At 46.2% G+C, this 7410-nt stretch overlaps 1 pseudogene; it reads right to left on the bottom strand.

Annotated features, from left to right (window-relative positions):
* Window positions 1-653: 653 nt before the first annotated feature.
* LOC136656256 (5S ribosomal RNA) lies at window positions 654-770 on the bottom strand (annotated as a pseudogene).
* Window positions 771-7410: the final 6640 nt, after the last annotated feature.

The following is a 7410-nucleotide window of genomic DNA, read 5'->3' as shown; positions in this document are numbered from 1 at the left end:
ACCATCCATACTGGGCATGCTTTTCAGGGTGAGTAGGAGGACCACAGGGAGGGGTGCCTCGCAGGGGAAAGGGGCCATGGAAACTGGGGCCATATTGGACCCTGGGACTCCTAAGGTCGACCCTGTCTGGGACACATGTGCCTCCACCTGAAAGCTGAAGGAGCCCATGGGACCAGGGCAAGGAGTGATAAAGGGTCACCTAAGACTCCAAGAAAAACCTTACAAGGAAGACGGTGAAGCAACCCCTTTATTTTTTGTTACCTACCAGCAGTTAACACTCTTTTGTTTGTGCTATAAATGGTAAAGGAGCACACGCTGGTCTTCTTGCCTATTCAAATGTCCTACCCTCAGCCACAGGATCCACTGCCTTGAGAGGAGGCAAAGGGTGGGGCAGCAGAATTTGCTGCACCTCAAGTACCATTCTGCCTTTAGTTAGGCCATATTTTCAGCACACACATATGCCAATTTTATAAACTCATTTTAGCTGCTTTGGTACAAACTGTGGCTTGGAGCATAACAGATGACAGGGGATCCTGTGCTTGGCAAGCATCTTTGGGTGTATTTGCTCAGCAACTACCCTCTGGTTAGTTGCTGCTGCTATGAAGTGGAATGGGAATGGTGGGCAACCTTCAGTCTCGAAAGACTATGGTATAAGCCTACAGCACCCAGTATTCCCAGGCGGTCTCCCATCCAAGTACTAACCAGGCCTGACCCTGCTTAGCTTCCAAGATCAGACGAGATCGGGCGCGTTCAGGGTAGTAGCCCTTCCAAAAACAACCAGGAGGTTGCAGGAAAGAGGAGGATTTCCAGGCATCTCTATACAAGTCTGCTGCTATCAGCATCCTCTTCCTGCACCACATGCTTACGTGGTGCCAAGATAAGGCCTTGATTCAACCAACACTTCCTGGTAAGGGTGTCTTGCAGGGGCAGCAAGCAATTTCTGCCTGCAAACCACCATACCAGCCGGTTCCAACTTGTAGATAAGGTTGATGTAGACTTTGCACTTTTCGCTCCGGTACACACAGAAGAGTGGCAGAGCACAAGATCAAGCTGTAGGCGTATCTCACTCCTCTCACCTCAAGAACAGAAAGTCCAAACAACACCACAGTTAACCAAAACAAAGACACAACTGCACAGAACCGAGAGCCCAAGTTTTCCTAAGTTTTCCAGACTCAGCACTAAGAAGATCAGATGATGCAGCTCAATGCTCTCAGCCACGGGCCTCAGATGTGTGTCACCTGGAACGCTTCCAAAGCCTGCTGAGACTCCGATGACTTTATTGCAAAGAAACTCCCCAAGTAAGCTGCTTGCAATCAGCACAATCAGTTTAGTCAGACTCCCATCAGTCTTTTTGTTTAGCTGGAAATGGAATTAAAGCGTTCTCAGTTCAGTCCTTTGTAATATGCCCATCGCTTGTCAACCACAAAATCTGGGGGTACAAATTAATTTGGTTCTTAAAGCTATGCACAGCTGAAGGTCCCCACCAGCTCTAAGAAACTCTTAGATGTGACAAAGAGAACCATGGATAAGGTACATGTTACCTACCTGATCACATCAAGGTTCATCTTGTCCCACACTCTGTCTTTAAAACTGGCCAGCCATTTGCCCCTGGGAAGTCCCAGAAGTTGGGTGTTAGTAGTTATCCCCTCCCTCATCAAGTATCCCTGGACTTTGATAACTGAAGGCATACTGCCTGCAAACATAGAGGTTCCACCTTTAACTATCATGCTTGATCACCATCATGTGCAACCTTATCTTCCATGGATAGTGGTCCAATTTACTTCTGAAGTTATTTAGAAGTGTGATCCTAAGCATGTCTAGTCAGAAGTAAGACACACTGGGTTCAATGAGACTCACTCCCAGAAAATGTGCAAATATCCACACTTACCTGGGACTAAGCTCCATTGGCTCTTCTCAGTCTAAGGGCCCAATCCTATCCAACTTTCCAGTACTAGTGTAGGCAGTCCCAAAGTAAGGGAACAAACATTCCCTTACTTTGAGAAGGCTTCCATGACTGCCCCCCCCCCACTGCAGGATGCAGCGCACACCCCATTGCCATGGCTGCACCAGTGCTGAAAGGTTGGATGAGATTGGGCTGTAAGTCAGTTACTTTGGACAGCAGTAGAGATATTTATAATAGTAGAGACAGTAGAGACCCTTTCTAATTCAGGGTCAGACCACTGGTCTATTCTAACCCAATACTGCTTAAGTGGCTCAGTTCTCAGTCCTGCTCTCTGGGACACATTAACGGAAAGTGCCAGAGATTCAGCTTTGGACCTCTAGTATGTAAAGCATGTGCCACTTCTTCACACCACTGAGTGATGGCCCCTTTCCAACCCAACTCTGAGTATTATGAATATACATTCCATTTTTTGTTCATTCTGAACAGCTTGCCCATCAGTGCACTTCCATTTCCTCTTCATCAGTGCCAGCCTGGTCCAGGTCATGCCCTGGACCACACGAAAAAAATACTAAAGTGATCCACCCAAAGAGAGTGACATCTAAGACCATACCAAGGTTCCTGACCAAAAAGCAAGCATGGCCAATACCATGGAAGATACGATGCCTTGAGCCTCCACAATGAGAGATTATAGTTAACAGTTCTATAATAATTAAGCACCTTCAGTCACAAAGTATGTTTTAACGTTTAAAGCATTTAAACACAAGGGCAGGAGCAAGACCTTCCAGCATCTAAGGCACCATATCCTACTCCATGCAGGGAGCAGATCAATGTGGCTTGTAACTGGAGGGAGGTGGTGGCAAACTCAGGGTGAAGGGAACCCCCAATTGGCCGACCCTTCCACCAGCCACCTTGATGCAAGTTGCACCAAAAGTCTTTATGGTTGCGCCAGCCATGCATTTCACATTCAAAATATTGTAATCCTCATAATCACACTGTAAGGTAGGCTAGTATAAGTATCCCCATACTACCAAAGGGGAGGCTGAGGCAAGGGGATTGTGGTTCACCCCAAGCTGTCAAGCGAATCATAGCAGACGCAAGATTCCACCCAAGGATTTTCTGACTTGTAGTTCATTCTCTAAGAGCACAATCCTAACGTTGCACTAGGCCAGCACAGGCTTCCTGCGCCAGTCCAGGAGTATCATGAACATGCCGTAAAGCACGTTTGCAACTACTCTGGAGTCAGGTAGGCCAGCACAGAGGTCTGCACCAGCTCACAGAGGGCCAGATCCAGCGTAGGGTGCAAGAGGGTGGTTGGAGGGCAGAATGGAAGCAGAGAGGGGGATTTTTTGGGGTGGTGGTGGAGGCAGATTGGTCCCAGGAGGGGGTGGGATAAGTGGCAGCAGCCCACACCATATCTTAACCCTCACTCCTTTACATTCCTTTACACCCCATAACTTTACACAGGCTGCTTAGATTTGTGCTGGTGATTTTGTTAGCATGAGTATCCTCATAAGTACCTGCTAAGGCAGATCCAAATACCCCATGAGGTGGCTAGGGCATTACTCAGGGTAAGGAGAAAAATATCACCTTACCAAAAGTTGCCTTCCAGCCACCTGCTAACCTGTGCTGGATACAGCACAGGCCACTCGACCCGACTCTTCCAGAACAGGTTAGGACTGGGTTGCTAGTATGTTACACCAGAAATGATGAAATATAATTGCATGAAATTAAACTGTAATTACCTATGACAAATATATAGAGTTCCAGAGGACAGCATCTTCTAATAAACTACTTCAGAACAATGGCATAAAGGAAAGGGTCTTGCATTTGGAAATGAGAGATAGGAAAAGGAAAGAGGACGTGTATGTTTTGTCACAGAAGGGAGCCATAACCTACAGATTTGTTTATGACCTCGCATAGCAACATTTTGCAAAAGTTACCTTTTAAAGCATTTTGGGCTGGGAAAGGATGCCTCCGAGAAAGCAGAGATAACTTAAACAGCATCTCATGTCACATTTCCATAGGGGTCCCACCGAAGTATGGAATGGAACATTAAAATGTTAGGAAACAAAATGGTGCCCCTTCTGGACTGAGTATTATTTATATTTCCTCTATACTATATTCTGCCACAAGTAATTTACAGGGACATCTGTTCAAAGGCATTTACTGAAGACAAGTGGAACTCTAATGGATCTTTCATTTCTATAGCAAACATAGAACTCCTATGATGAAACATGTCACTACATAAATTAAAACATGTCACTGTCATACTTTGGGGACAAAAACAAAGGATTTAATACACTATTTGCAGCCATTCATCAATCCAAACAGTTTCATATAATTAATATCAAATGTATTCAAACAGCAAAAGATATTATCAACCATTTTAACTGAGCCAAAGTGTTGCATTTACTGTCTCTCTGAAAGAAGGCTCTTTTTAATTCAGCCACTATTTTCTGAAATGTCTTTGATCTATACATATATACACACAGATAATTAGGTTTGAAGGTTGCCATCTTATGCACATTGATTTGGGACTGCACCCATTGAACTCAATCAAAATTACTACCAATTAAACATGCTTAGGATCGGGCTGTGTAGCTGTAGTCCTGAGCTAAGCGTAGCTGCTAAAATTCTTGGAAGGTCAATTGGGTGCTATGGGTTCCCATCAGTGCACCAGCAGCAGTGCATCCCCAGTGAGGTGGGGAAAGATTTTTCCGTCACATTTTCCCAACCCCACCATGCCACTGTGGTAGCCATCGTGCTACCAGGAAGCCATGCTACTCGTACCTTCATCCTTTCATGAACCACCTGGGAGATGAAATGATTGAAAGGCAAGATATCAACTTTGGAATGAATAGATAACTGAGCTGAGAATTACAGCTTAAATTCATAGTTTCAAAGAACTATGGCCTTTGCCAAGGCAGCCTTTGTGGGGAAGAGTGTCATCTTCCTCAAGTTTCACCTTTTCCTGGAAGCTTTTGGCTCAGGCCCATCATCCTAACCTCCACTTAGAAACTTACATAAGACAAAGTGAATTTGTTCATCTTCTATCCCTTCCTACCCTTTTCTCATTCTCCTCCCTTCTTTCTCTGTTGCCTTTCCCACTACCAAACTTTGGATGATAAAGATCTGCCTTGCTGGGAGAGACATCTTTTTTTCAAGGAGCTGAAGAACCATTCAAAATATAGGTTCATCTGAATTTTTTACTCCCCCATACCACTAACTTTAGAAAGTGATTTGGTAACTAATTTGAACAACACTTGGGATGGGTTTAGATGCACTTCCTGCAGTTTAAGATTAAACCCTTTTGCTGACTATGCATCTCAATAAAATGAAGATGAGAAACGTTGGTACTGAATTTTTAAAAGGTTATTACAAACACAACAAGGAATAGAAAGCAGAAAAAAGAAAAGAATCATACAACTGAGCCGATTCTTTAAATCAGTTATTTGTCTCTTTATTTCTAGGTGTTTCTACCCCCCTTCCCAGTCTCCCAAGGCAACAACTGGTGATTCAAACTAAAATTAAATATAAACTAATTAAAACCATCGAAATATTATTGCAGGGGGCCCTTGGTATCTTCAGGGGATCTGTTCCTGGACCCCCCTCCCCTGGGGGATGCCAACTTCTGCAGATGTGGAAAGCCCCCCAAAGACTTCATGGGCACAACCAGAAAGGTCTTCCTGTCAGATCTGGTAGATGTTATGAGGCTTGGTCTTAGAACAGTGGTTCTCACCCTTTTTAGCCCGGGACCCACTTCTGAGAATGACAGTCTGTCTGGGGCCCACCAGAAGTGATGTCAGTAACCTGGAAGTGATGTCATAGCGATAAATGACATCATCGAAGTGACATCACTGTGATGTCAGAGCCAGAAGTGCAGTCATCAAGCAGGATGTTCCTGCCTAGAAACTCGAACTGTAAATGACAAGAGACAGTATTCCAGCTCAGAAGCTTCTTCCAATTCACCCTGCCCTCGCTAGCATTGCTATCAATCAAAAAATAAAATAATATCTGGAACAAAATATTTATTTACTACTATTTTTATTTCTGGCTTTATTTACAAAATCTCAAGCTACTTCTTATATAGCACTTGCAAGTAACAAACATTGATGTGGCTATTGATACTGTGCTCAGCACTAGCCAGAAACAAGTGCAGCCTACTCATGCACCTCAAGACAAGAAGTAGCTTGAGCTTTTGTAAATAAAGGAAATAAAACAGTAGTATCCCCCTCAGAAGGAGAATAAGCAGGGACGCTTCTCCTCATCTCCCCCAAGCATAAGCACATCTACTCAGAATTGACTCCCATTATTGGCAATGGGGCTTACTCCCAGGTAAGAGTAGACAGAATTGCAGCCTAAGAGAGAGGTAAGAAGAGGGGAAGGGTGCACATCAGAGAAGCGGCTGGGAGAGCAGCACTCTCCCTGGGTGCTTCCCCCCCACATGCCAGGCTTGCCCTCCCCCCCGGCTACTCTCTTGGCAGCCAGGCAACCAGGGATCCCCCCTCACCCCAGCAAAGATGTAAAGAGAAGACGTGCTAGTCAGGGCAGGAAAGGATCCCGGCTTCCAGGCGATTTCAGAGAGGGAGAGAGGTTGTGATGCAGAGGACAAGAATGGCAGTGGGGTGGCGGCGGCGGCGGCGATGCTGCTTTCAAGGCAGGCTCACAAGAGGAGATCATGCAGGTCTGCCTCTACTCACCCAAGCCCTGTGTTCAGGTCTCTGCCTACACGCTCCAGCCCAGTCCAGCTGTGGGAGGGGGGAGCTGCTCTGTCTTGCAACCCCAAGGCAGCCAAGCTAACAAAGGCTGGTGGGGAGAAGCCTGGCTGGCTCGTCCGTGTCTCTCTGGGTCCTTCTTTGCCTGCAATTCAAGCCTGCACTCCACGATTGGCCCCCCTGAGGGAAGCCTGCAAGTGCAGAGGGAGGTCCAGCTCGAAGGCAGCAGCACACTTTCTGGGGGAAAGCGGCACGCTGCTTTCTTTGCACATGTGCAAGCCGCTCTTAGTTACGTCTCAATGCTGGGAAGCTTAAATGGTGACGCCCAGGCTTGGCCCACTTCCAAAATGGCGCTGCCTAGGTCTTTTGCCATCTTCCAAGATGGCTGCCGTCAGCTTCTCGCAACCCACCAGAACTCGGATTGCGACCGACCAGGTGGGTCCCGACCCACAGTTTGAGAACCACTGCCTAAGAAGATCTCCTGGACGCCTCCAAAAGGCACTTCTAGTTCTCTTGTTTCTTCTGAAACCTTCTGAGGTGCAGGGAGGACACATGTGACCTCCCCAGCACACCTGTCCAAGAATGGAAGGAGAAGGAAGGCCAGTGGAGGCAAGCATGCAGACAGATATAGGTAGCACCTCACCAGTCCGCTGCTTGATGTGACAGCTTCAGTTGGCTTCATGGATGGGCCATCCCTGCATACACCCGTCCCCAGCAGATCAGATTTTATGCAGTATAGAGAATTCTATGGATTCTGTGCATTCCATGCCTTTGCAAAAAAAAAAAAATGCA

The sequence above is a fragment of the Tiliqua scincoides genome, chromosome 6, assembly GCF_035046505.1.
Source record: "Tiliqua scincoides isolate rTilSci1 chromosome 6, rTilSci1.hap2, whole genome shotgun sequence".
Taxonomy (NCBI): Eukaryota; Metazoa; Chordata; class Lepidosauria; order Squamata; family Scincidae; genus Tiliqua; species Tiliqua scincoides.
The sequence above is the reverse complement of the archived record's forward strand: the minus strand, read 5'-3'. Positions and strand labels throughout refer to the sequence as shown.